General features: G+C 39.9%; 2 protein-coding genes and 1 long non-coding RNA gene across 5 annotated transcripts in view; 1 reads left to right on the forward strand and 2 right to left on the reverse strand.

Annotated features, from left to right (window-relative positions):
• The window catches only part of LOC147838706 (uncharacterized), a 129,406-nt gene that overhangs the window by 74,180 nt on the left and 33,453 nt on the right, over positions 1–21,773 (forward strand). The window lies entirely within an intron of this gene.
• ntng2b (netrin g2b) overlaps positions 1–21,773 on the reverse strand; it is a 146,448-nt gene that overhangs the window by 69,854 nt on the left and 54,821 nt on the right. The gene's annotated exons all lie outside the window — the stretch shown is intronic.
• The window catches only part of cdk5rap2 (CDK5 regulatory subunit associated protein 2), a 635,428-nt gene continuing 631,877 nt past the window's right edge, over positions 18,223–21,773 (reverse strand). The window contains exon 28 of the transcript XR_015519480.1: positions 18,223–18,334. The gene's annotated coding sequence lies outside the window, so the exon portion shown is untranslated. The remainder of the gene's footprint in view (positions 18,335–21,773) is intronic.

Genomic DNA, 21,773 nt, shown 5'->3' on the forward strand with positions numbered 1-21,773 from the left:
AGGGGCTGCAATATCTGCTACCAGATCTATTTTCAGTCGCCAGACACACACATGAGAATATACTATAGTCATTTATAGTAAATACCACAGTGTTTTTTTAACCATACTGACACTGACAGTTGCAATAGAGAAGTTGCGCAATCAGCTAAAATATTGCAAGAACTGGTTTTCATGTAAGGGCAATATATATATGTTGCATCACCAAAAATAATTGAGGTCATGCCCATGTGCTGTACGATAAGTCCATATATTGATCATTGTGACGGACCTACAATACATTCATTCATTCATTTTCTTTTTGGCTTAGTCCCTTTATTAATCTGAGGTCGCCACAGCGGAATGAACCGCCAACTTATCCCGTTCTTTTTTACGCCGCGGATGCCCTTCCAGCTGCAACCCATTCCTGGAAAACATCCACATACACTCATTCACACTCATACACTACGGACTACTCAATTCACCTGTACCACATGTCTTTGGACTGTGGGGGAAACCGGAGCACCTGGAGGAAACCCACGCGAACGCAGAGAGAACATGCAAACTCCTCACAGAAACGCTAGCTGAGCTGAGGATCGAACCAGTGACCTTCTTGCTGTGAGGCGACAGCACTACCTACTGTGCCACTACGTGTCAGGGTTCTGCCACTCTGGTCTTGTAAATTCTTGTTTTGGTGGCAGATCTCGGACACTACCCGTGTCTGGTCCTGTTTCTGTCTCTGTGTGCGCGCGCGCTGTCGTGGGTGTACGCAGAGTATGCGCGCTCCTGCTTGACGCGGCCGCGTGCGCGCTCTGCGCCCCTCAGACGCGTGCGCTCTTGTACTCGTGTTTGTGTTTTCGTCTGTCAGCAGCGTGGTGTTTCATTCCCAGCGTCTCAGTCTTGTTGGTTTCGGTTTTGGTCGGCGCTGGGATGAAGCATGCATGCTGCATGTGTGAGCGCATGGTGAGTGTTTTCATTCATCGTGTGCTCGTGTCTTGCGTCTTTTGTCAAAGCACGTGGCTCGGTGTTTACATTGTGGTCACGTGTTTTTGTCGTGTGCTTCAGTGTTGTGTTATGTGAGCGCATGGCTTGTATTGTCTCTCTGTGTCATGCGCTCTCCCGTCTATTGTCTAGTCCCACCCTCCTTGTTAACCCATTATTAGTTAATTGTGTTCACCTGTGTGTCAATTTACTTTTTGCTTTATAATCCCCCTCATGTTTTCAGTCCTTTGCCAGTTCGTTGTCTACACTCCCCGTGTTCCAGCTCCAGTCTTGCCTTGTCCTGTCAGTCCAGCTAAGTTTGTGTGTTTTGTTAATGTTTTCCCCCTCGGGGTAGTTTGTTTTGCCTTTTTGTTTTATTTGTACTTTATTATTAATAAAACCCAATTATTGTTTGCACTTGAGTCCTCGCTCCTTTTTCCCCTCACCGACCCTGACACTACGTCGCCTCCTACAATACATCCAAGATTTAAATTTAAACTTAAACACCACTAGCTTCAGCAACAAGACTCTTCACTTAACTCAATGATTTATCTCAATAATCATAATCACACTGTTCTGCTTTGACCATTATTTTTCCTGCATTCCCCTTCCCCAAAAAATCAATCCTACATTCTCAGTGCAGCCACTGCTTTTCACACTCTCTAAACTCTGTGTGTGCGTAAGTGTGTGTGGTTTGCTCTTCAGTCACACTTCAGTGAGAGTGTTTTCCCTCTGCGATTCCCTCATTCAGACTCCACACACACACACCAACACCAACACACACTTCACATCTCCCCATCTGTCCATACGCACACTTATTCCACCATCACCAGCTTAGTCAAAATAAAAGTTTTTTTGCGTGTCCGCGCGAATATATAAAGTCCAGAGATCATCTATAAGTAAGTGTGCTTCAAATCAAAGACAAAATCCACATGTAGGAGAGACTGCACCAATTTGACCCAACAATTTTGTTGACATCATTATGCACTTCAGCTTCTCTTCAGATCTTCCGACCAATCGAATGTTCTCTTGTATCTGATGTGTCTCTCCCACTACAAAACTTGGCAGAAATCAGTCACTTATTCACATTTCTCTGAGAGTTCAGACCTCAACACAGTATATACACTCACCGGCCACTTTATTAGGTACACTGTTGTTAGTTGGACCCTTCAGAACTGCCTTAATCCTTTGTGGCGTAGATTCAACAAGGTGCTGGAAATATTCCTCAGAGACTTTGCTCTATATTGACATGATAGCATCATGCATCATGCATTATCTTGGTGGAAGTAGCCATCAGAAGATGGGTACACATGGTCATAAACAGATGGACATGGTCAGAAACAATACTCGGGTAGGCTGTGGCGTTTTCAGGATGCTCAATTGGGCCCAAAGTGTGCCAAGACAATATCCACCACACCATTACACCACCACCACCAGCCTGAACCGATGATACAAGGCAGGATGGATCCATGCTTTCATGTTGTTGATGCCAAATTCTGACCCGACCATCCGCATGTCAGACCATCAGACCAGGCGACATTTCTCTAATCTTCTATTGTCCAGTTTTGGTGAGCCTGTGTGAACTGTAGCCTCAGTTTCCTGTTCTTAGCTGACAGGAGTGGCACCCGGTGTGGTCTTCTGCTCCTGTAGCCCATCCGCCTCAAGGTTGGAGGTGTTCAGAGAGGCTCTTCTGCAGACCTCGGTTGTAACGAGTGCTTATTAGAGTTACTGTTGCCTTTCTATCAGCTGGAACCAGTGTGGCCATTCTCCTCTGGACTCTGGGCATTTGCGCCCACAGAACTGCCGCTCACTGGATATGTTCTCTTTTTTTTAATCATTCTCTGTAAACCCTAGAGATGGTTGTGCGTGAAAATTCCAGTAGATCTGCAGTTTCTGAAATACTCAGACCAGCACGTCTGGCACCAACAACCATACTACTTTCGAAGTCACTTAAATCCCCTTTCTTCCCGGTTCTGATGTTCAGTTTGAACTGCAGTTGATCGTCTTGACCATGTCTACATGCCTAAATGCATTGAGTTGCTGCCATGTGATTGGCTGATTAGAAGTTTGCGTTAACAAGCAGTTGGACAGGTGTACCTAAAAAAGTGGCCGGTCAGTATATAAGAAATAATAGCAGAGTAGAGAATGTGTGCAAGGGTCTACAGAGACCACAAACGGTATTCAACCAATTTAAATGCACAATATGTACGTTTTTTTAAGGTATTCAAAAAACACTAAAATAGTGTTATATATTAGTGCTATACAACAGTGCTTTTACGCCTCTAGTGTGTTTTCTTTGGTCCGGGCCAAGGGTAAAATAATACATTGTAGCATTTTCAGCCATTTGGTTCCATTTCACATTAGACTAACTGCTCTGAATGGAACCAGTTGAAACGAACCCCAAGGCAATCATGTGACAACATCCACATCAGCCATTGGCTAGACCAGGGGTCACCAATCTCGTGCCTGGAGGTCCGGTGCCCTGCAGGGTTTAGCTCCAACTTGCCTCAACACACCTGCCTGGGTGTTTTAAGTATACCTAGTAAGACCTTGATTAGCTTGTTCACGTGTGTTTGATTAGAGCTAAAATCTGTAGGACACCGGCCCACCAGGAACATGTTTGGTGACCCCTGGGCTAGACGATACTCCTGAACATATGACTATGGTAATGGAGATTCCTTCAAACGTCTGTTTCATTATTCTGATATGAGCATTATTCTCCTCAAACTGTTGTTCTGCAGTGTGAGACGAAACTGAATGTTGAAGACAGGTTATGCAAATGCTTGTGCAACTGTGTTTCAGAAAGCAACAACGCAGGAAAATGAGCATGAGGGACTAGACACATTTGCATTCAGATGCTTGTTTCAGGACTAGCAAAATGCTGCATACACACGTTACCAATCAAACGTTTTTGAAAGATATTCTAGTTCTGCTTACTTTTACTAAAAAGTGGCTCAGTGGTTAGCACTGTCGCCTCACAGCAAGAAGGTCGCTGGTTCGAGTCCAGGCTTGGCGAGTTGGCATTTCTGTGTGGAGTTTGCATGTTCTCCCGTGTTGGCGTGGGTTTCCTCCGGGTGCTCCGGTTTCCCCCACAGACCAAACACATGCGCTGTAGGGGAATTGGGTAAACACCGTCGTGTGCGAGCGTGTGTGAGAATGCGAGAGTGTATGGATTTTTCCCAGTACTGGGTTGCAGCTGGAAAGGCATCCACTTTATATATGCATAATACAGTTGAAGTCAGAATTATAAGCCCCCCTGAACTATTAACCCCCCCATTTATTTTTTTCCCCCAATTTCTGTTTAACGGAGAGCAGATTTTTGCAGCCCACTTCTAAACTTAATAGTTTTAATTACTCGTCTCTAATAACTGATTTATTTTATCTTTATCATGATGACAGTGAATAATATTTTACTAGATATTTTTCAAGACACTTAAAGTACAGCTTAAAGTGACATTTAAAGGCTTAACTAGGTTAATTAGGTTAACTAGGCAGGTTAGGGTAATTAGGCAAGTTACTGTATAATGATGGTTTGTACTGTAGACTATTGAAAAAATAGCTTAAAGGGGCTATTAATTTTGACCTTAAAATGTTTTATAAAAAATTAAAAACTGCTTTTATTTAAGCCAAAATAAAACAAATAAGACTTTCTCCAGAAGATAAAATATTATCAGACATACTGTGAAAATTTCCTTGCTCTGTTAAACATCATTTGGGAAATATTTAAAAAAGAAAATAAATTCAAAGGGGGCTAATAATTCTGATTTCAACTGTATATAGAAAAAAAGTCTGTAAAATAACAGAAAATGTACAGGCAGTTTAATACAAGGTTTTTGTACTGTAATGTGCAACACCAACCCAGACAATATATACTTAAAACTATTAAACATGTTCATAAAAGTCACTTTTTCAAACTTTTCAATGTTAAAAGTTGTTGGAAGACAGATAAAGCTCCCTTAATACAATTCAAAAGCATAAATAAATGGGGGGAAAAAACATGTAAAACTCAATCATTTTCCTTTCGGCTTAGTCACTTTATTAATCTGGAGTCGCCACAGCGGAATGAACCGCCAACTTATCCAGCACGTTTTTACACAATGGATGCCCTTCCAGCCGCAACCCATCTCTGGGAAACATCCACACACACTCATTCACACACACACAATCATACACTACGGACAATTTAGCCTACCCAATTCACCTGTACCACATGTCTTTGGACTGTTGGGGAAACTGGAGCACTCGGAGGAAACCCACGCGAAAAAAGGGAGAACATGCAAACTCTACACACTAACGCCAACTGAGCCGAGGCTCGAACCAGTGATCTTGTTGCTGTAAGGCGACAGCACTACCTACTGCGCCACTGCCTCGCCAACATGTGAAATAAAAATGTCAATTTAATTAACTGTACATTTTTTACAGTGTGGTAACAAAATTCTTCTATTTCTAGTTAACTTTTTAGTAAACACTACAAATGGAATTTTGCAATTTAGGACCAAATTGTTTTAGTTTAGAAGTGTTGAAATTTAGTAGTACTTTGCTAAATTTAAGCACTGTATTACACATTCAATATATTTTTGCTTTACATTAAATGTACGTTTACTTTACTATTTATTGTACTTTTGATAGTTATATATTTAAATAAATCATTGCTCACAAATCTTTTTTTTTTCTAGTAATGATTGCAAAAAAATAAATAAATAAATAAATACCTGGTGGGCCATTTATATGGATACACCTTTGTGTGTGTCTCTGTATGAGCGCCATTTGTGAACGTGCATGGACCGTGCGCCCCCGCTTGATGCGGTTGCGTGAGGTCTTTGCGTGTTTGCAGTTGCGCGCTCCAGTCCAGGTGTTCACGTTTGTCTGTCTGCAGCGTGGTGTTTCATTCCCAGCGTCTCAGTCCAGTTGGTTTCGGTTTTGTTTGGCGCTGGGATAAAACATGCACGCTGCGTGCACGGTGAGTGCTTTCATTCATCGTGTACTCGTGTCTTGCGTTCAGTCTTCTATTGGTGTTGTGTTTAGCACGTGGTGTATGTTTACATGCACTGCGTGCTTGTGTTGTCATGAACACGCAATTATTGAGCTCTCATTGGCTGCGTGTTCTAGTCTCGATTCATGTTTATCCTGTCTATTGTCTAGTTCCACCCTCCTTGTTAACCCATTATTAGTTAATTAAGTTCATCTGTTTGTGTGTTAATTTAGTCCTCCATATAATCCCCTCATGTCTGCTGTCCTGTGCCACTTTGTCATCGATAGTTCCCTATCCTGTTGTGTCCAGCCCTGCTTTGTCCTGCCAGTACAGTCAAGTTTGTTTTTGCCTTTTTATTCATGTTTTCCCCCTCGGGGTAGTTTGTTTAGCCTTTTTGTTGTATTTGTATTCTATAATAAATACTTAATTATCTGGGTCCTCGCTCCTTTTTCCCCCTAACTCGACCGTGACAGGTGTATCCATATAAATGGCCCACCCTGTACTAAAATAAACTTTACATTTGTTTTCTGAACATTTAAATTTCTTAATTTTTATAATATGTAAATAAATTTTTTTTGTGTTTATTACTATCACTAGAAATGCCTCATTTGCCTACATACAGTGTTATTTTTACACAACAGTTTTACCAAAATGATGGTTTTAAAACAATTAGCGCTCCTCCTATTGCACGTCTACACATTGACGTTTAAATTGCGCTGAACTAAATCAGCACTGTTGTCCTTTATGGAACGTTTTATTGCTGAACTGAACTTACTTTAACACTTCTTCCACACATTTTCTCAGCTTTCTCTCTGTAGATTATAGCTTGGCAGACGAGTCTCAAGATAGTTTCCACTTGACTATTGTATGTGTGAGACTGACTACAAACTAACCCCCACCTAAAAGCCGTCCTTTACCCATAATGCCGTACGATAAAAGCATTAAGGTCAGAGGGTCGCTGGTCACGTTTAGACCCAGAGGATTTCAGACAGAGCTTTTAGAGATGACCTTCAGCTGAAGACAACCGAGTCTGTGTGTGTGTGTGTGTTTAAAAGGTTAAAATGTACAGCTTCTTTTTAGTTCAGCTTTATCAGGTAATAATGCATTCGCAGCGTGTGTGTATTTTTGTAAACACTGTAGTATGTAGTATTTCTGCATGTGTTGTGCATGTCGCAGCGTGAGGTTTCAGTGGGGTGTCTTTCAGCACAGCACAAGTGAATAATTTACATAGACTGCAGCACGAAAAACACTGAACTCCAGCGTGTGTTTGTGTACGCCAGAGATCCAAGTTAGAAATCCAGCGCAGAAACTGGGTTTTTAAGTGCGTGTAGGGGAAAATAGATTACAAGGAGAGAAAACACGGCCTTGTAAACACACAGACACACACACACACACACACTGAATGTCTTCTCAAAGGCTCTTGAACATGCAAAGACCGAGAGCGAGGTGGATGATGGAAGGTGAAGGGAGAGGCGCAGAGATCTGACTGAAGTTTAATAAGTAGTGTTTCTGCGGTATTTTTGGCTGTCCGCTCTGCTTCAATTGTGTCAAAGTGAACATTTACTCACTCTCGTGCCATTATTTTCTTTCTCTCGTAAAACATTGATTGATATATAAGATAAAAAGATGCTCTCTTTACATTATCATTCAGAAATTGCTTGTCATTTTCATGAATAAAACAGGCGGTGTTGGGTTAAACTAAATATGAAACGCTGAAGCATAAAGACTGAAGTACTTTTTTATTTTATTTTTTAAGATGAATTCCTTAATCCCTAACATGGATGGATGAATGGATGGATGGATGGACTCATTGATGGTTTGGATGGATGGATGAATTGACTGATGGTTTTGATGGATGGATGGATGGATGGATGATTGAACTGGTGGTTGGACTTAACTGATGGTTGAATGAATGAATGATTGAAAGGGCTGATGGAGAGATAGATGGGTTTCTGGATGAACAGATGGATGAATGAGTTAGCCATTTGTTCGCTCGCCGAACAGATGGCTATATAAAATATATAATATATAGAAAATTGAATGAATGAATGAATAAGCAATGAAATAATGAATAAATGATTAAAGGACAATGAGTAGGTAAATTCATGGATGGATGGGTTAATTGGTTTTGATGGATGAATGGATTGACTGATGGATAGACTTGATGGATGGTTATATGAATGAATGAAGGAGCTGATGGATGAATAGATTGGTTTCTGGGGGAATAAATGTATAGATGGGTTTCTGGATGAACAGATGAAGGAATGAATGAGCGAACGAACAAATGAGCGGATGAATGAGCGAGCAATGAAATAATGAATGATTAAATGGACAATGGATAGATAAACTGATGAATGAAAGGATGATGAATAGATGGATGGACAGATCGACTGATGGATGGATGGATGAATTAATGAATGAGGAATGGATTGAGCAATGAAATAATGAATGAATTATTGAATGGACAATGGATTGATAGATGAACTGATTGATGGAAGGAGGATTAAAAGATGGATGGAGTGATTGACTGCTGGATAGATAAACGAATGAAGGAACGAATGAATGGATTGAGCAATGAAATAATAAATAAATGATTAAATACACAATGGATAGATAGATGAACTGAGGGATGAAAGGATGATGAATAGATGGATGGACAGGTTGACTGTTGGAGAGATGAATGGATGATGAAAAGATGAACAAATTAATGGTTGAATGGACTTGATGGATGGAAAGATTGACTGAGATGAGCGATGAATGAATGGATGGATTGATGAATGAATGAATTAATGGTTGGATGGACTTGATGGATAGATAGATGGACTGATGGATGGATGAATAGTTGGAATGAATTAATTAATTAATGGATGAATGAATGGATGATGGATAGAGAGATGGGTTTCTATATGAATGAATGAACAATGAAAGGATGGATAGATAACCTCATGGATGGAAGGATGACGAATAAATGAAATGAGAGATGGATGAACAGATGAATGGACCAATTGATAGAATGATGGGTTTCAAGATGAACGATGAATGAACATTGATGAATGAACAGATGAATGCACATACATCCATCTCTCTCTTCATCAGTCCATCCACCTATACATCATCCTTCCATCCATCAGATCATCTATCCATCCATTATTTAATCCAGTCATTCATTCATCTGTCAATCCAGAAACACATCTATCCATTCGTTAAGTTCATCTATTTATCCGTCCATCCATCCAAAGTTTAGTGCAACTATTTATCTGTCATTGGATGGATGGATGGATGGATGGATAGTTGAACTGATGCATGTAAGGATGAGATAGATGCATGGTAAGATGGACTGATGGAGATAGATAATGTATGCATATTCTGATTGTGCTCATCATGTGATCAGCAGTGAGTGTTTATAGTAACAGACGTAAAGCACCAGCACAGAAATATGCTACAGAAGAGTGTGAAAGCTTTAAGTATGTTAATGTTTTAGCGTCTGCGAACACAGACTCTTCCAAGGACACCCTCACACCTTCCTTCCCTCTCTCTTTCTCACTCTCACTCTCACTCTCTCTCTCTCTCTAAGTGGCTCTCTTGAGAAATAAACCGAGTAAATGTGGGGATTGCTAAAGAGAAGGAGGCATACAGACACACAGAGATGGAAAATGAGAGACATGGGACTCCGAGCTTGTTTGTTTGTTTTACTTTGTTTGTTCATTTAAAAATCGAAGGAGGAAAATAACTGCAATAAAAACAAAAAACTGGGAGGAGAAGGAAGAGGTGAGGGAGAGATTTGAGGAAAGTGCTGACAGTGAGTTAGGAGGCAGCAGAGGCAGAATACACTGATTATCAAATCAGCCGTCCGCGCGAGAGCATAAATCACTCCGTCTGCACTGACATCTCTCGCCTGCATCGCCTTTTCCTCCTTTGAAGCACCTCTGAAGATGTGCCGCTCGCTCTGAATTATCACTGATTTAAACATATAAAGTTTCTCTGAAGCTGTCAGAGCGATGAGCCGAGAGTTAAAAAAGTGTCAGTTTTATTGTAATCTTACTGAGATGACTTTTTTGGGGCTTTGCTAAACTATAGCAACCATGTAATGCAAAAATGCACCTGCTTTATTATTTTTTTTTGTATAAATCTGAAATATGCTTAAATAATTTTTTTGCATTGCAAACATTAGCACAAATAAATAAACACCAATTACAAAATATCTTCAACACTGCTTAAACATGTTTAAACATGCAGTTAAATCACGGAGACCCAGGGGAGCCACAGCTCAAGAGAGCTTACTTTGTTGATTTAGGCCCCGTTTACACTAATGCGTTTTCGTATTAAAACGCAAAAGTTTTGCTACGGTTACGCCATCCGTCCACACTACGCCGGAGTTCTCGAGCGCTGAAAACGAAGCATTTCGAAAACGCTGGAGAGGCCGTTTTCATTCTGAAACACTGCTGCTCCGTCTCAGTGTGGATGGGGAAAAACGGAGACATCTGAAAACGGAGGTGGGGCTGCAGACATTCGCCTATCAGATTGGGGCTTTTCCTCAATATTAAGTAGCTCACACACACACACAGTTCAGTCCTACATCCTCTTCCTGTAAGTTCAGACTTCGCAAGTTTGATATGGAAAACAGACCCTTGAGGACGTGACCTGTAAATCTTCAAAGGGAACAGTGTACTTTCTAACCCAGGGGTTTTCAAAGTCTAAGACAGTGGGCCTCCCTTTTAACACAACTTATCCATTGGCGCCCCCCTCCTCCCAAACACGCACACACACACACACACACACACACACACACACACACACACACACACACACACACATACATATATATATATATATATATATATATATATATATATATATATATATATATATAGTATATATAAAGACACAGACAGATGTCAGACTGTTAACTCACTTTTATCATCATTTGCATGAAAGTGCAATTATTTACAGAGTAATAACAAGAATTTTAATATAACGTTTTTAAAACTAGGATGATGGTTAATATATATATCTGAATAGAACAGATCCAAGAACTATCCATCCCAGTCAAAACAGTCGAAGTTTAGCGGGTCTCATGCTGTCATTAGCCAAAATATCTTGACAAACCACACATAAAGGTCGTGGTTCATCAGCTGGTCCTGTCCACGTAAATCCTAAACTCAATTCCTGATCATCATATCGTCGTCTTTTGGGTTTAAGCCCTGAACTTGAAGGCTTTGAATCGGGGGTCTCAGAAACCGATTAATTGCAGGCACGTGCACACATAGGGCTCAACCTGTGCAGTGCACATGCCCTTTTTAGTCCTGGATAGAAAGTGCCCTTCCAAAATGATCAAAAGTGCACCCGCAACGCGGCACACCCTCGGTCCCGCCCTTCCTTAGGCGCGTGACAACACCGCTCTTGAGCACGCGCACGACAACACAGCTGATCAGAACGCGCGCGACAGACCCCCCCCCCTGTATTGGCAGGCTTGCCAAACAGAAGCAAATTCACAGCTATGGCCTTCTGGGTAAAAAAGGTTTTCTTATTTTTGACGTATTATTTTTATTATATATTTTTCCCGCGCCTCCCATGACATGCTCTGGCGCCCCCCCGGGGAGGCGCGCCTCACACTTTGAAAACCCCTGTTCTAACCTTATTCACATCATCGTGGCTACGTTGTTTCACTTTCTCAACAATAAAATAAAATCATGATTTAAGGAACTGCCTATTTTCATTTTGATATTAACAACTTAACAGACAGCAGAAATGTTGAGGCGTCGTGCTGCATCTTCACTGTGTGCATATTTATAATAAAACAGAGCCTAACATCACTGCCTCCTTTCAATTTCATTGAAAATACGAAACGTATCCTCTGCTTTGCTGAATGTCAGTTTTAATAATCAATAATAGCTATTATAAAAGTATAACGCACAATAAGTTTATACATTATAGGAAATAAAGGCAAGCGATCAGTCAATATACAGAATGTACGTGGTTACATTAATTATTAACTTATCTTTGCGCTCAGCCAAAACACGTTACCTGTGAACAAGTAATAGATTCATAAGACCAAAGTCGGGGAATATATCGTTAGATATAGACAACAAGATTAATGAAATACCACGTTTAGCAAATTTAGTGAGATTAGATACAGCAGGAGATGCTTGATGAGCAGTCCGACACACAGATCTCACCTGGGTAGAAATGCTGCAGCACTTGCCTGAGAGTGTGTGTGTGTGGTCACGTGATGGAGAGCAATTCAGAAACGCTAGTGTGGACGCGGATTGTTTCCATTCTAAAACACCATTTTAAAACTTAAACGCACTAGTGTAAACGGGGCCATAGTAAATGTAGCATCGCTGCTTATTTTCCGATTTTTACTCATTTGACCTGAGCTTAGTAATAGTGTTAACATCTCTTCTCCTGTATGAATGGCTGGCTTCCCATACAGAAGTCTGATGATATCTGATTTACAGTTGAAGTCAAGATCAAGAGTTCAGATGCAAAAACCTCTAAATCCATCAACATGAACTGGTGTGTCATATATGTAATTTGCATAGGCTGCCATAGATCAGATTTCTGTATATAGAGAGCAGAATGGGCTTAAGTCTCAAGTGAAGAACTGTATATAGCATAACTAGCTGCTCAGAATAAAAACACACCAAACATTTTCAATAAGAGCTGCAACTGCAATCATGCAGGGCTGTTTCTTATAGAGCTGTGTGTCTTGACAATTACAGTAAGCACATTTAAAGTTTCTCCTCATTTTTTAGACTCTGTAATGTGAAAAAAAATTCATGTGCAATGATTGGCCAATTTATTAGGGACTCCAGTAGTCAAGCTCTTGTTAATGCTAATATCTATTCAGCCATGGCAGCATCTCAATGCATTAGACGTATAGATGTAGTCAAATATGTTGAATGTCAAATCAAGCATCAGAATACATAAGAATGATTATTTAATTGACTTTAAACAAGGCATGGTTTTTGGTGCCAGATGGACTGGTCTGAGAATTTTAGAAAGTGCTGATCTACTGGGATGTACAACCATCTCCAGGGTTTACAGAGAATGGTCAGGAAAAGAGCAAATATCCAGTGATGGAGAAAAAAGCCTTGTTGATGCTAGAGGTCAGAGGAGAATGACGGGTTCAGCTGATAGAAAGGCATAATTAACTCAAATAATCCACCAAGGTCTGTGAATGAGCATCTTCTACACACAACACATCCAACCTTGAAGCAGATAAGCTCCATCAGCAGAACAACAGCACACAGACACTCCTGTCAGCTGAGAACAGCACACGAGGCTACAATTCACACGGGCTCAGCGAAAACTGGACGGTGAAATGTTGGAAAAGTTCTGATGAGTCTCAATTTCTGCTGCCACATTTTGCTGAACATGAAAGCATGGATCGGTCCTGTCGTGGATCAACAGTTCAGGCTGCTGGAGGTGCATTGCTGTGAGAGGTTTTTATTGGGCATAGTTGCACTGTTGGATGGATGGATGGATGGATGGATGGATAGTTGCCATATTGAACAAATTAATGATTAAATGGATGGATAGTTGCATTAATAGATGAATGGATGGATGGATGGATGGATGGATGGATGGATGGATGGAAGAATGGACAGTTGCCCTGATACATGGATGCATACCTGTAGTTGCCATAATGGACAGATGGATAAATATGTGGATGGATACTTTTACTTATGAGGAGATGGATGGAGATATGGATAGTTGCACTAATGGATAGTTGGATGGATGGACAGTTGTCAATGTTATTTTAGGGTGAATAAATGGATGGATAGTATCAGTAATGGATAGATGGATGAATAAATGGATGAATAGTTGCACTAATTGAGAAATTGATGGAGAGATTTATAGTTGCGCTAATGGATGGTTGGATGGATGGATAGTTTCCATAATGGAGAGATGGATGAATAAATGGATGGATAGTTGCACTGATGGAGAAATGGGTGGATGGATGAATTGTTGGATGTATAGTTGCCATATTAGACACATGGATGAATAGATAAATACATAGATAAATTTCATTAATGGAGAGATGAATAAATGGAAAGATAGTTTCACTGATCGATATGGGTGGATAGATAGTTGCACTAATGGATAAATGGATAGTTGCCATAATGGACAGTTGGATACATATATAGATGAATAGTTTCACTAATGGAGAGATGGTTGAATAAATTGATGGATAGTGTCACTAATGGAGAGATGAATGGATGGATGGATGGATAGATGAATAGTTGCACTAATGGATGGATGGATGGCGTAATACACCATTAGATGAATAAATGGATAGAAAGTTTCACTGATAAAGAGATAGATGAACAAATGGATGGATAGTTAAGAGATAGATAGATAGATAGATAGATAGATAGATAGATAGATAGATAGATAGATAGATAGATAGATAGATAGATAGATGATAGATAGATAGATAGATAGATAGATAGATAGATAGATAGATAGATAGATAGATAGATGATAGATAGATAGATAGATAGATAGATAGATAGATAGATAGATAGATAGATAGATAGATAGATAGATGATAGATAGATAGATAGATAGATAGATAGATAGATAGATAGATAGATAGATAGATAGATAGATAGATAGATAGATAGATGATAGATAGATAGATAGATAGATAGATAGATAGATAGATAGATAGTTGCACTGATGGATGGATGAATAGTTTCACCAATGGATGGATGGATGGATGAATAGTTGCGCTAATGAATGGATGGATGGATAGTTGTCATAATGGACAGTTAGATTAATAATTGAAAGGATAGTTCACAAATAGAGATGGGTGGATGGATAGATGGACAGTTGCACTAATGGATGGATGGATAGTTGCCATAATGGACAGTTAGATGAATAAATGGATGGATGGTTGAACTAATGGAGAGATGGATAAATAAATGGATGTATAGTTGCACTAATGGAGAGATGGATGAACAAATGGATGGATAGTTGCACTAATGGAGAGATGGATGAACAAATGGATGGATAGTTGCACTAATGGAGAAATGGATGAATAAATGGATGGATAGTTGCATTAATGGAGAGATGGATGAATAAATAGATGGATAGTTGCATTAATGGAGAGATGGATGAATAAATGGATGGATAGTTGCACTAATGGAGAGATGGATGAATAAATGGGTGGATAGTTGCACTAATGGAGAGATGGATGAATAAATGGGTGGATAGTTGCACTAATGGAGAGATGGATGAACAAATGGATGGATAGTTGCACTAATGGAGAAATGGATAAATAAATGGATGGATAGTTGCATTAATGGAGAAATGGATGAATAAATGGATGGATAGTTGCACTAATGGAGAGATGGATGAACAAATGGATGGATAGTTGCACTAATGGAGAAATGGATGAATAAATGGATGGATAGTTGCATTAATGGAGAAATGGATGAATAAATGGATGGATAGTTGCATTAATGGAGAGATGGATGAATAAATGGATGGATAGTTGCATTAATGGAGAGATGGATGAATAAATAGATAGATAGTTGCATTAATGGAGAGATGGATGAACAAATGGATGGATAGTTGCACTAATGGAGAGATGGATGAATAAATGGGTGGATAGTTGCATTAATGGAGAGATGGATGAACAAATGGATGGATAGTTGCATTAATGGAGAGATGGATGAATAAATAGATAGATAGTTGCATTAATGGAGAGATGGATGAACAAATGGATGGATAGTTGCACTAATGGAGAAATGGATGAATAAATGGATGGATAGTTGCACTAATGGAGAGATGGATGAATAAATAGATAGATAGTTGCATTAATGGAGAGATGGATGAACAAATGGATGGATAGTTGCACTAATGGAGAAATGGATGAACAAATGGATGGATAGTTGCACTAATGGAGAGATGGATGAATAAATGGGTGGATAGTTGCATTAATGGAGAGATGGATGAACAAATGGATGGATAGTTGCACTAATGGAGAAATGGATGAATAAATGGATGGATAGTTGCATTAATGGAGAAATGGATGAATAAATGGATGGATAGTTGCATTAATGGAGAGATGGATAAATAAATAGATAGATAGTTGCATTAATGGAGAGATGGATGAACAAATGGATGGATAGTTGCATTAATGGAGAGATGGATAAATAAATGGATGGATAGTTGCACTAATGGAGAGATGGATGAACAAATGGATGGATAGTTGCACTAATGGAGAAATGGATGAATAAATGGATGGATAGTTGCATTAATGGAGAGATGGATGAATAAATGGATGGATAGTTGCATTAATGGAGAGATGGATGAATAAATAGATAGATAGTTGCATTAATGGAGAGATGGATGAACAAATGGATGGATAGTTGCACTAATGGAGAGATGGATGAATAAATGGGTGGATAGTTGCATTAATAGAGAGATGGATGAATAAATGGATGGATAGTTGCATTAATGGAGATGGATGAATAAATAGATAGATAGTTGCATTAATGGAGAGATGGATGAATAAATGGGTGGATAGTTGCACTAATGGAGAGATGGATGAATAAATGGGTGGATAGTTGCATTAATGGAGAGATGGATGAACAAATGGATGGATAGTTGCACTAATGGAGAAATGGATGAATAAATGGATGGATAGTTGCATTAATGGAGAAATGGATGAATAAATGGATGGATAGTTGCATTAATGGAGAGATGGATAAATAAATAGATAGATAGTTGCATTAATGGAGAGATGGATGAACAAATGGATGGATAGTTGCATTAATGGAGAGATGGATAAATAAATGGATGGATAGTTGCACTAATGGAGAGATGGATGAATAAATGGATGGATAGTTGCATTAATGGAGAGATGGATGAATAAATGGGTGGATAGTTGCACTAATGGAGAGATGGATGAATAAATGGGTGGATAGTTGCACTAATGGAGAAATGGATGAATAAATGGATGGATAGTTGCACTAATGGAAAGATGGATGGATAGATGGATAGATGAATAGTTGCACTAATAGATGGATGGATAGCTGCCATAATGGACAGTTACATGAATAAATGGAAGGATAGTTTCACTAATGGAGAGATTGGTGGATGGATAGATGGACATTTGCACTAATGGATGGATGGATGAATGAATGGATGCATAGTTGCCATAATTGACAGATGAATAAATAGATGGATAGTTGCATTATTAGATAGATAGATGTGTGGTTAGAGAGGTGCACTAATGGAGAGATGGATGGATGGATGCATGGATGGATAAATGGTTGCAACAAAGGTCAGGCAGACTGATTTAATGAACACTTTCCAAATAGTTATTCAAGGCATCTGATGAAACTGTTTTCATATTGCACTATTTATTGCAGGAAAATGAAATATCGCAATGTCAGATTTTTCCAATATCGTGCAGCCCTAACTCCAAACCCTTTATTTTGTATGTATAGTCAGTGTGTCTTATGGCTGTTTGCTGCAGTCTTCGTCAAACTCTGTGAGGTTCCGATTTTTGAGTTCCCTTCACAGCTCCATCAATCTGTCTTTGGGAATCTGCAGTGGTCTCGCTCTTTTAGCGACATTCGTCCTGTGAGGATTGTTTAATGCAGTCTCTCCAGGGGTCGACCGCACACAGTTAACACAATCTCAACACACGCGCACTCTACTCATGCCCTTCGGGGGGAGGAGGAGGACACCAGCTATAGTTATAACTCAGAGAGACAGACATCCTGGCTTTTCACAAAGTCACACTGTGTTACGCCTGTAGCAGCTGCAGTGTGTGTGTGTGTGTGTGTGTGTGTGTGTGTGTGTGTGTGTGTGAGATCTCTCATGTACTGACACCAGTCGGCCCTCCAGAGCTTTGAGAGTGCAGATTATTCATTGGCGACCTGTAGCTGTCACACTCGGCTCTTACACACACATATATATACTGTATACATTGTAGTTGCGACTTCATCAAGTGTTGGGCCTGGAAATATTTACATCCTTTAGACTCAGCAATCATAAATATTTGTGTCATTTTCAAAAGTTAACCCTTGTGTATTCATTACGTTTCCATTATGGCTGTTTTTGCCCCATTGACCTCCATTATAATTACTTTTTTTGGATGGCAAAGTCATGACACCATATAATCATGCATTCTTGATTGTTGGTGCATTCTTGAAGTTTAGGGTTGGGCTGAGGGTAAGCGTTTAAAATACAATTTATTCGGTTATTTAATAGGTAACAAACAATACTCAGCACAACAACTGTTTTTACATTACTGTGAGTGTTGGGTTTAGGGTTGGGGTGGGGGTAGACGTTAATAAAATACAATAAATGGGAAACTTAATAAATAATATAACTAATTCTCGTTTACTTCCGGCCGCAACCATATTCGATCTAGGAAAAACCCTGTAACTTTCACTCATTGGGAAATGTTTCTCTGCTGCGTATTAGGCTTGGTAGGTAATACGGTAATATAGTATACCGCGGGATCTAAAAATATCAACAGTATCAGTTTCAATATTGTTATACCGTCATAAAAAAAACAATGCACTTATATAGGAGACAAGTATTAAATATTAAATATTATTTGTATTCGTGTTGGTCATCACGGGACAGTGTGGAGGAGAGAGAGAGAGGTGAGGTAAGGGCCTGGGGCCTCATGTACGAAGACTTGCGTGGAAATCATACTAAAACATTGCGTACGCACAAAGCTGTAAATGTACGCAGAAAAAATTCAGATGTATGAAACACTGCGTACGCCGAATCTCACGCATATTCTTTTGTACATCCGAATGAACGTGAAACTGAGCGCAACGTGCACGAGCACAAAACCCCTCCCTGCCTCCTCCCCCGTATAAATATGCTAATGACTCTACTTTGGCAAAACGAAAAAGCAATGGCAAAAGCAAGCCAAAAGAGAAACTTTGAACAGAATGTGAAATGGAGGTGCTCCTTTCGGAGTTAGACCGGAGGAAAGCGGTGTTATTTGCAAGTTTGTTCTCTGGAATTAACAAGAAAAGAAAAAAATAGAGTGGGAGAGTTTAGCTGATGCGGTTAACACAGTTGGGTCTGAACATCGCACCGAGTGAATTAAAAAAGAAATAGTGTGATTTATAGCTGTAAAATGTTGCAGAATTTTTAACAGTCTCAGTGGCGCAGCCCGTAAGATGCAAGTCAACATGTTTTGACACGTTCGAGCATGAACTCGGTTAGAATCCAGCGTCTGATGAACTCTTTCTTCTTTTTTTCCCCGCTACATATCAGATTTTGACAACTATTTATCACGAGAAAGACAAGTAGGAATTATTAATAAGTTTGTGCATCATATTTTATTTGCACATTTATTGAATGGAAATGTTTCTGATTCACGCATGCAAATTCATCTTCAGATAGTGTCTTTATAGCAATGTGCGTGCAGTAGATAGCTCAGATTACATTGGGAAAACCGGCGATCGCTGCAAATTGTGCTTTAATTTTTAGCTGGTCAACTGTATGGTATGGAAACCTTATATACCTGCTCTAGATGAACCCGTCTCATACAGCTGCCATTGCAAGGCTCAGACACTTTGTAGAGAGGAATTTAACACAACTGCCTCTAGGAGTCGCCAATGGAAATAAAACACACCCGCACAAAAAATGTGCGTACGCCAGCCATAAAGCTGCCGTGAAGCTGCGCACATTCCCACGTTCAGTTCATTGTTAGTAAATCCAAACCTCGAGCGATTCTGAGCGTGAAACCTGGCGTACGCAAAGTTTTTGTGCGTACGCAGCGTTGATACATGAGGCCCCTGGTCTCGAAAAAGAACACAACCTCTGCAGTTTGGCAAAACGAGAAGGGAGACATGGTAAATCCGAACTAGAGGTCTGCATTCCTGCTGCTGTACCATGGAAGCAGCGGGACCCGACCCATTCTTGCGGTGCGGGAATAAATGTCCGAATAAAGCGCGGGAGCGGTCAGTAACTCTGGTGTAATTGGAATGGGAGCGGGTGTCTAACAATATCGCTCCCGAGCACGCATGCTTCCGCGTGGGTGCTGTTTAAGTGTATGTGTGTAAATGAGAGAGAAAGCGTGATGCTGTGTGTAGCTTGTTTGGTGCTGTGTGTGTGTGCGTGAATGAGAGAGAGCGTGGTGCTGTGTCTATGTCTGTGTGTGTGTTTATACAGACAGAGTGCAGATCAGATGGTTTAGGCACAAGCCAATAGTTTGCTTGACGCTGTCTGAGCCTTATATCATTTTTTTTTATTATGCAAGGTAATACCGTATATAGAGGTCAAATAGGGAGGAGTTTGACGGTATCAAAATTTGGATACCACCCAAGTCTAATACATATCAAACTTGCGCGCCGCACTAACATTAAACGTTCAAATTAAGGCGGGGGCCACGAACTATCATCCCGCTGGCCGCGAGTTTAAGACATCTGCTTTAAACTATTACAAATTTTAAACTTTTCAAGGTTTAAATTTTTTGGAAGAAAGCTCAAGACCTCATAATGCAATTCAAAAACATAAATAAATGGGAATTTAAGGATAATGTTATGATCACCAGCAATCTACTGACTGCGGATCACTGGAGAACCACACACATGCCACACAAACTGCAACTCCCAGCATGCACCTCATACACACCGGTTCCTGTTTTCCACTGCTTACATACACACAGCTGGAATATCATTATGGACTGTTTGCAAGGACTATTTACACGGCACGCACACGCACTTCTGGGCTGAGTCTTGTTTATCTGTATTGTGAGCATTACGATGTGTTTTCCCTTGCCTAGCTGTGATTTGACCCTCGCTTTGTTCCTTTGTTTACGTTGCGTGCCGCCTGAACTGACCATTTGCCTGTTTATGACCACGCTCTGGATTTCTCTGCATGTACCTGTTTGTTCCTGTTCAGACCATTGACTGTAAGTCGATTCTCTTTAAAGAGCATATTGTAGGTTAAAAAACTGTTTAAAAAAAAAGGTAGAATCGTTTGTGAAAATACTCTATAATACCATAAAATACCATATTAAAATGTTTTACAAAGTGCAAGGGCACACATTTTAAAGAAAATGTGTCTGTTTTCCCACTTCCGCTTTTTTTTCTAACCACCCAGGTGACGTCAGTAGAGGGACTTATCTGACAGACGCGAGCTGTTTACAGTGGGGCAGAGGAGCTAATAACAGAACTGGTTGTTAGTTTTGGCGTAATTTATCATCATCGTGGTATATTATTGCGTTTATGCAAACTGCACAAACTCCAGCCTGTCAACAGATCTAGTCCACAAGTTTCCTCTTGCTATTTTGGTTCGTTAAATGGGATGAATCCGATAAGAGTGATAGCTGACGCGAATGACGAGAAACACTCCTGGATCAGTCGGAGATTCAGCTCGATAAGCTGTACACGGGAAGACAACTCGTTTTTCGTTTATGTTTGTCAACTTTCAAGCCCGTAAGCATTATTCTTTGAGTAATTTGAAGCAACGTGATGTGTTTACTTTGGAGTAGCCGATAGCACGGCTGCTAGCTTGTATTGTTAATCATATTAAATATAATTTTTTAAAGCGTGTACAAATGTACAAATATGATAAGACGGCTAGTAGCATCAGTTTGCTAATATAATAATTGTCTTGTATAGTTACAGCGTTGTGACTTTGTTTGCTTTGTGGTGTGTTTATTAGACTTTGCGAGACAGATGATGACCCGGAGCTGAAGGCTTTCTCTCCACTCGCTCAACTGTGCTTCACTTTGGCTCACAGAGTAACCTCAACTAAGGTAAAGTGGATTTTATATTCGCACATTCGATTAGTGACAGCTTGTGTGACACACTCTCAGTATTATTTACCATAGTACTTTTATTATAAT

The sequence above is a fragment of the Danio rerio genome, chromosome 21, assembly GCF_052040795.2.
Source record: "Danio rerio strain M-AB ecotype USA chromosome 21, GRCz13ab, whole genome shotgun sequence".
NCBI lineage: Eukaryota > Metazoa > Chordata > Actinopteri > Cypriniformes > Danionidae > Danio > Danio rerio.